Below are 9,592 nucleotides of genomic sequence, written 5' to 3'. Positions count from 1 at the left end.
AAAAAAAAAAAAAACTATTGCTGCAGAATATGACACTGGAGTGGCAATAACTTAGAAAATATATGTTATTCTGCATAATATGTAATAATTTAATTCTTTGCCAGTCCCTTAGAATGTATTTCTTTGCATGCAGTATTATTAATTATGTCAGTATCAGCCATTTATGCTGCTTAGTATTCTGCAATAAAGCCAAAAAGATCCTTGAGTGAGTTTAACTTTCCCTCAGGATTATGAATTTCAGTAGAAACTAACAGCAATTAAAAATATGTCTGAGAGAAGTTAATGACATCTGTATCAGAATAATGGAGCCAAGAAGATGTCTCCATTAAACCTCTCACGGTTAACAGCGATGATGATGGTAGGAAGACAAGAAACGTTTCTTGGTCATTTTCTTTTACACACACACACACACACACACACACACACAACCTATACATGATTTGACTCCACACACACACACACACACACACACAATCTATACATGATTTGACTCCGAAACATACAGAATAAAACACCTTTTATATTATTTCTGATTCAAGCAAGCACACATTTTTACTCTAGGGCATTTTTTTTGGTACTCATCCTTTCTGATATTTCAAATCTCAGAGCACGATAATTTATTCCCTCACAAAGAGAAAGTTATTCATTTATGTCTACCCTCAAACCATATCGGAGAGAATTGAAAGTGCTTTGGTGTCTCCTTATTTTATGTGAAATGTTACCAAATAATTAACAAAAGATTTCAGAAAATTGGTGCTGAGGACTAAAAGCATGTTTGCAGTTGAGAAACAAGTGTAAGGCAACCAAGTTTTCTTCAAAAATAAATTAAGTATTTAAAAATCCTTCTGTGTTGTTCTAGTCAAGATATTGAAATAGACTCAATTTTATTTGTGGGTAATGTATCATACCTCAGTGCTTGGGGACGTTGTGGGTCCTGGAAGCTCAGATCTGAGCAATTTTATTTCGGATCCCTTAGAACAGTAGTTCCCAGCATGGGGCATATGCCCCACAGGGAGCAATTTGATTTTTAAGGGGGGCAGTTCAAGAATGAGTTATTAAAAGTGCATTTTTTGCATTGCTTATGGTTCTAGGGGCCTCATATACAGTATATAAATATATATTGTGACACATTTATGCATTTCAGTTCTCTATTATATGTTTTGAAATTTTATTTGCTACTTTTTCATATCACTTCATATTATTATTTTTTTAACAATTTCTTAGTGATTTCTTCCTCAGTAACTGTCCTTATGTTCTTTTATTTTTCTCTTTCATGGATGACACATTCTTTGGAAGCTTGTTTAGCGCAAGTTAATGGCCTATTAGGCTTCCTCCATGTGAATAGGAGTTCTTCTTTTGAATAATAAGAATTATATGTCACGGGGGGAGGGTGGATCAGGATTTTAGAGATGCTTAGATGGGGCCTGGCCCAAAAAAGGTTGGGAACCACTACTCTAGAAGCAACTAAATCAAATTCCCAAGTCATCTTAACAATAGAACTGAGTGACCATCCTGGGCCCTTTATATGGTGATGGCCTGGCAGTGTGTGTTGGTGATGAAGAAATGACCCTGTCTACTGACACTAAGCAAGCTCAGAGCCCAGAGGTAGGTCCAAGGCCCCAAAGCTTATAAGATTTGGGGGACCTTTTTTAAAGAAAAAGAATTTAAAATAGAAAATACAAAAGTAAGTGTGAAAGTAAATATATATTTGAAAATACAAAATTATGTGTGAAAGTAAATATATATTTAGAATGAGAAAAAGAAATCACAGCAAATTACAGAATTTTAAGTTAACTGCCATGAAATATAAAATTCCAGAAAAAATAACCTACACTTTAATCTGCCATATCTTTACTGTAATTTTTACCTACAGTATTGATGCCTGTTTGTTTGAATACCATTGCTAGGAAGCTAGATAATGAGAATACACATGACATGACACACGGAATACACAGGATACAACTGAAGTGGATCGATTTTCAGCTTGATCTCCAATGAGGAGGCAACCCTTTCCACCAAAGGGAGTCAAGCACATTCCTTCCTGCTTCACCTCAGCATGACCGAAAACACACGTCCTGCACAGAATAGAGAATAGGCTGGAAATTATATAAAGAGAAAATAATGATGGAGAACATTTGGATTGGAGAAAAGGCAACCACTCCCAGAAGACAAAGTACTGACCCTGACCACCAGGTTGGGAGGGTTCCAGTGTAATCAACCTGCCACCAGGTAGCATGGCCAGAGCATGGATGATGGTGCCATTGAGGGATTCAGCTTTGATGTCACATGGTTGGCAAGTCGGGCACTCTGTGGTGGGGCAGGGCCAGCAGCTGCTCCTGGTGAAGGGCCAGCTAACTTGTTGGGACTCTGCATAACCTCCATTCCTGATAGATTTGTGTAAATAGTTCCATATATTATTTATTGCTTGGTTGAAGACATGTACCATATTCCACTAGACAGCTTGCCAACATCTAAGGAGCAGTATGCCAGCTGGTGCCATATGAGTACTCATCGGACAATTCTACTGCTTGGTTTTTCTGGGTGATGGGATACATGCAACACCCCTGAACTGTAGGAAGAGTCTATTGCTGCGTTTTCCAGGCCATAAAGGTATCCTGGTTGGATGTGATGTTGGATAGGATATCAGAGCATTGAATAACATTTTTTTTAAAGTTTACAAATGGTTATTGGGTAAAAGCCCTACAGATTGAGAAGATATTTCCATATTCAGAATAGCTGCATACTAGGAGCCAAAAGCTGTGCTCAGTTTCTCTAATAAAGATACGATGTTCTAAACACAGTTGTGATTAGCATCACCTCCTGATTAAGTTTGCAGTAACTCACAGTCATTATCCCAGAATCTATCTTCTGCACCAGCCAGACAGGCAAGTTCAATGGTAACAACCCCCCACCCCCATCTTCACTCCCAGAAGAGAACAAAAAATGGTCCTAGTGCTCTTATCACTTAGGAATTTACAAGGGCTTTGGGGAGCCTTGCAGGCCACCTCCCACTCGTGTGAGCATTAACTATTGTTCTTTCTAGTCTTTCAGATGTTTTTTCCAGGGGCCGGGTATTTTCCTCACATGAATGCACTGTAATGTTCTGTGGACCACTTGAGGACCTGTCCTCTGCAGATACCTGGGATTCTCTTGTTTTGCAGGGCTCCTTTCTTCTGGTGCTCGGTCCTGCAAATGCTAGCAACTTCCGTCTTCCCAAGCTCTCAGCTCAGCTTCTGCCCTCAACTCAGGAGTTCTCTGGGCTCCACCTGGCCTTCCTCCTTGAGCTGCTGACAGGAAACTGAAGGCAGCCTGCTGGAACAGTTATGGGCTTTTCTCATTTCCCACTTGTCATGAATCACTGCTCTTTACGCCCGAATTCCAGTGCTTTGAAAACCATTGTTTGATTTATTGTACCTATTTTTTAAAAGATAATTTCAGGCTGGAGGGTAAATGTGGTTACTATTACTTAATCTTTGGCAGAAGTGAAAGACCCTAAATTCATTTGACTTTGAAAACAGATTTGAATGGCTGTCACTTCTTGAAAAAGAAACCTTCAAATATATATAGATCTAAATAAGTGAAGTACATAGTTGTCCATGTTTATTATATTATGATATTGATTTTTCTACTCCATCCACCAACTACACAAAAGTCTTTTTTTTGAAATGTAACTACCATACATCTATCTTCCCAGATGCCAACCATTGTTCCTGACAATAAATGGAAATATTTTGCATTTTTATATTTTAAAAAGTGATTCAAAACCCATCAAAACTATTTATTTGGAAATGTTAGGAAGAGCTTAAATAAGTCTGTGGTCAAATTTTTAAGTGTGCAGGTATGAGAGTTTGTATAGATGACACACATCATTTTCAGCAACAAAATTGCATAATGATACAAACATTAGCCAATAGCAGTTCCCAAAATGTGTTCTGCATGACAAGTTCTTTCTAAAAGCAGGAGCTCACTCTTTGTTAAAATCTCACCTTTACCTTGAAGGAACTGACTAAGTCTGTGTATTTTGGGAAACATGTCTTATGGATAGCATATTATCGAGAGTCACTTGTTATCACTGAAAAGATGAGTGAACTGGGTTTCCTGGGGTTCAAAACATCAGTGGAAAAAATTGTAAAGGTTTGCCTGCATTTTTTCTGGATGCTTAAACTCTAAATGTCTTACTCATTGTGATGGCTCTACATTCTCATTAGCTAAGATTTCAAGGGAGAAAACACAGCTAACGTGAGATTCAAATAGCCTGGGTCATTTTGAATGATTTTAACTTCCCTTGTGTCATATCTGATTACATCCTCATTGTTTCTGCCCCTGAATGTGTTTAATAAAGAGCTCCAATTAGGAACAGAGATGTCTGCCAGTTTTTGATGTTTGCCTATGAATTTTTGGTGTTATGTTTAGGCCAAGTTCTTTTTTATAGGATGGCATGCAGTCTCTGCCATGACACCACCACTGTCATCTCCTCTGCACTTAGAACTCACACCCTTCCCCCAGAATGCCTCAGTGACCACGTGTGACACAGGCCTGTCTTACATACAGAGTTCATTAGGACACCTGTATCTACCCATATAGCACTTGTTAGTAAAGGGGTTGGGTGCTGGTGAGAAGGGTAAAGGGATTAAGCAAAGAAAATCTCCTGGTTATAGACAATGGTGATTGCCACAGGGAAGGAGGCATGAGGGAAAGTAGAAAAATGTAAAGGAGGGATAAATGGTGATGGAAGAATAATTGATTTGGGGTGGTGAACACACAATACAATATACAGATGAGGTATTATAGAATTGTACCCCTGAAACATAATAATTTTACTGACCAATGTCACCCCAATAAATTCAATAACAATGACCTAATCTAAGCATATAAGCATAAAATTTTAAATATACAATTAAACTTTCTTGTGTTTTAACCCACATCCATCCCACAACCCAGAGAGGATTGGGTTGGCTTTAGGCTGTGGTGCTTACCTGGCTACAAGAAAGGAGAAAATTGGATTCCCAAGGCCATAGCTATTGAGTGATGGAAGCAAAGAGGAACCATTAAAGTCACTAACACAATTAAGAGCTTGCAAGAAAAAAAAGAAATCTACCTAGGACTGAACCTTTAATACTGAGGACATTTCTGGAAATGAACAGATACTGGGATCATACTGAACTGTTTAAACTTATGAAACTACTGGGAAATACAAACAAACCCCTTATAAAAGAACACTCCTGGCCACTTCCAGATGAAAAGTCAGGATACAACCAAGATGATATACTTTCTTGCACCAGGAAAACCCACAACCAAAGATTAACTGATATATTGATGGAGCTCATGTTTGGCTGTGAGCAGACTTTATCATTCAATGATACACACACTGATGGAGAAAAACATCAAGTAGTATATTAAAATAGTTGTGTGTTTTTTTAATTTTGGGAAGAATTTGAAGGTCCAATTAAGTGACAGCTTGTTTACCCAGCCTGCCCTCTTTCTCTTAGCCAATAGGTGCTACTTTTTCTCAGTCTCTAATTTTAAACTTATTCCATTAGGATTAGCATGTATGGTTTTGGCAACATTTGCTATTGTACAAAGCTTGCTTTTCAAGATATAATGGACCTCGGGCTTCCATCTCCTCAGTACTAGATTGTTTCTGCTGGAATGTGTGAAGGATGAATGGTACAGAAAGACCAATAGCTGGAGATAAGATGCAAGATTTCGACCCCAAAGTATTTTGTTGAGAATTGGCTCATCACCTTCCACATGGAAATACTTTGTTTATCTCAAAAAACAAAACAAAGTCAATGCTGCCAGGATGGGAGAAGTCAGGAGGAAGAGCCACCCTGGCAGGCCCTGTGTTGTCTGTATGACTTTGGCCCCCACACCTGTGATAAAGTGGCCCATGGCGCATGACTGTCTTAGCATCAGCCTCCACCTGTGAGGATCGGGACTCAAGCACACACTCTGACTGCATGGCCACAGCTCAGAGGAAAAGGGTGACCATCTCAAGAATCTGCATTGCGCCGCTCAGTCACTTGAGCAGATGGTCACCGATGCGTCCTCCTCCTCGGAGGAAAGCACCTGCACTTCATGATGTCAGACAATCATCCTAGCAGTAGGAGTTTCTGGAAGCTCTCCTTTCCCTGCACTGAACTTTAATTTAATCCTATGATGCGAGATGTTACTATGCGACAAGAGCATGTTGTCAGAGGGATCCAGGAAAACCCAAACATGAAAGGTAGAATGGAAGTATCAAAGGATTTTAAAATTCTTTCTGCTTTTAAAAAATTGATATCCCTTTCCTCTTTTACTTCATGTCATGAAAATCTCCCATAGGACTATTGGCGAGATCAGAGGTTAGGAGGAAATAAAAGATGTTTATTGAATTATTGAATTTTAAAAATCAACAGGAATTTATTCCACATCCAACGTGGACACAGCTCTGCAGTAGTACTATAAAGCAATAAACACAGGGTTTTCAAATCAGAGAGGAGCACATGTTTCATGTTGTTAAAGATGTGGTCTACGTGCATGTCACACATGGTCATTGATGGGATGATATTTAGACGACTACATATACTTTCCTGTGTATTAACGTTTTCATTAGCACTTTTTAAAAATATATATTATTGATTTTTTTACAGAGAGGAAGGAAGAGGGACAGAGAGTTAGAAACATCGATCAGCTGCCTCCTGCACACCCCCCACTGGGGATGTGCCTGCAACTAAGGTACATGACTTTGACCGGAATCGAACCTGGGTCCCTTCAGTCCACAGGCCGATGCTCTATCCAGTGAGCCAAACTGGTTAGGGCTTCATTAGCACTTTAATCTCATAGGTTCATAAATATTTTTAGAGGACAAGGACAGTGGTGGTTTTTTTTTAAGAGTTAGTTTGAAAACTACTTAAAAACAACTGTTAGGTAAAGAGTTGCATGGGTAATATGCAAATATGGCAAAATAATACAGGTGGTATGTGAATAGCTGAGCTTTGAGAAATATTACAGTGTCACGTGTATAACTTGTAGTCCTTGTTGACAAAGATCTTACATGATGTTTTAGGCTGAGTTCCAAGACACAGATCCTGAGGCAGGGATTTTTATACAGGTGACTTACTGATGGATGCTTTCAGGAAAAAACCTGTAGGAGAGAATGGGGAACAGGACGGGGTGGGAGGAGAAGCTAGGCAAAACCATGGTTTTGGAGAATCCTAACTTCAGGCTGATCCCACAGGGAATATTGGTGTGTAGATACAACATAAGAGTTGTCCTGCCCAGAGGCAAGGAGACTGAGCTGTTGCAACCCCACCCCAGTCTGTCATAGGTCACTTGGGGAACATGGTAACATCCCAGGCCTCTCCTGGTGAGGTGGCTGTCTTCTGGAGAAGAAGTCAACAGTCACAGAAATTGGGCCTTAGGCTCGCAGGCCTGGTAAGAGGAATCTGCAGAGGACACTGGGGACCTCTGCCAGTCAATCTCACTCAGGAGAAAAAAATACTCAACGGTAAACGCCCAGAGTTCATTGACATAACCAATTGATAAATTGCAGTCCAGATAGATCTTGAAGCCAACTGGTAACATGACAACACATCATTACAAAAGGAAGCTCCTGAATTCTCAGGGTCATCTTGACCCTTCCCATACTGGCGCCATGTTGCCTGTGCCAGCCTCCTTGGTGTGCTGGCATCGGATGACCAGGCATGTTGTAACATGCCATAAGTAGGGGCCTGGCTTGTCCGATGGGCACCCAGCCTGAGTGCTCTCTAGATGTGGTCCTGCTAGCTTATACTCTGAACTTCAGTTGAGTCATCCCAAGAAAGAAATATATCCTCTTCGTTTGCGAGTCTGTTATATGGGGATAAAATGTGCAGAACCAATTAGATGTGTGACAGCCACTTCGAGGAAAGAAAGATTAGGTTTCAACTTTCAAGCGATCTGGCTTCCGGCAATGGCTGGCCCACTTCAGGGCATGCCAATTCATTGCAATTGACCGCCTATTTCCACCTCATAGCTCATGAACACAAACCGGATGCATCTGATGAAGTGCTCCAAGCTCTGGCTGTAATAAGTGACTCGCTGGCAGCGTGCCTCCTTGCAGCTATTCTGGGCGCTAAGCTCGGAGCTGCGAGGTTTGGCATGCTCACCTCAGAGGCTCTCAGCTGGGCCAGGTTCCTGGCAATAATCCTCTGCACTCATTCATTCTTCTCCTTTTAGCTTCTTTTTCCTCCCAGTTTTCCCTCCATGCCATGCCTTGCTCAGTAGACTGCTTCGCTTTGTTCTTTATTTTTACTTAAACATTTTTTTAAATTACAGTTGTCATATAACATTATATTCGTTTAAGATGTACAACATAGTGGTTAGACATTCATATAACTTATAAAGTGGTTCCCCCCCACAAACCCCACCCCCACCCCCGCCCATAGGACTAGTGCCCACTTGGCACCATACATAGTTACTACAATATTATTGACTATAGTACCTATGCTGTGCTTTTCATCACCATGACTATATTTATAACTGGCAATTTGTACTTCTTAATCCCTTTACCTTTTCATCCATCCCACCAACCCCCCTTGCATCTGGTGACCATCAGTTTGTTCTATGTATCTATTCGTTGTTTTTGTTTTGTTTTGTTTATTCACTTATTTTGTTTTTTAGATTCTGCATGTAAGTGAAATCATGTGGTGTTTGTCTTTCTCTGCCTGACATATTTCACTTAGCCTCACTTTGCTCTTAATGGATGCTCCGTATCTCCATTTGGCCCAGCTGCCTAATTTAGAGCAGAACAGGAGCTCCGTGCCTGCCGGGATCAGCCAGAGCTCTGCTGGGAGTGAGAACGTGTGGCTCCTGAGGTCAATGACAGCTGGGTTGGGTCCCTGACAACCAAGCCTGCACACACTACTTCCTGTCAGACACACGTTATACAGTTAAGTGACTAGCAGCATTGACTCTGGAGCCAGACTCATTGTATTTTGGCAACGAGACATTGGCTGTCACCTTGAGCGATTTACTTCCTTTCCCATGCCTCCAAATGATGATCTATAAAATGGGAATAACCTACTTCATAGTATATTGTTGCTACTATGCATACAAATGACTAGAAATAGTTCTGAGTATATAGAAGAATGCTGATCAAGTATTAGCAAGTTTTATTATTAATAACCTTGAATTATTGTGTAGACTATTGAAAAAGGCTGCATTTAGCTCCCAGGTTAGAAAGGTGAAGAGAAGGGGTCTTAACTTGGAGACAGTCAGTATCTGAGTTACATTCACAGATATATGAGGATTTATATATATACATATATATATGACATACACACACACACACACAGCCTAAAAGTGGGAAGAACACAAGACTATCATATGATTACTATTGGAAAAGGGGCATGAGATTTTGGATTAAACTCTGCATATCACAGGCAGCATGCATTTATGTTATGTTGGTAAAACAAGCAAACAAACAGCCTGTTTCCATGGAATGTTTCTGTCTTTCTTAGAATCGCTGAGCCCAGGATGTCCCTGTTACTCTCACTATAGTCCTGAGGAAGAGCTGGGGCCTGAGAAAAAAGGTGTCTTTTGTGTGTGCCTGGCATGGGGGTCCCTTGCC

The sequence above is a fragment of the Myotis davidii genome, unplaced genomic scaffold, assembly GCF_000327345.1.
Source record: "Myotis davidii unplaced genomic scaffold, ASM32734v1 scaffold205, whole genome shotgun sequence".
NCBI lineage: Eukaryota > Metazoa > Chordata > Mammalia > Chiroptera > Vespertilionidae > Myotis > Myotis davidii.
The sequence above is the reverse complement of the archived record's forward strand: the minus strand, read 5'-3'. Positions refer to the sequence as shown.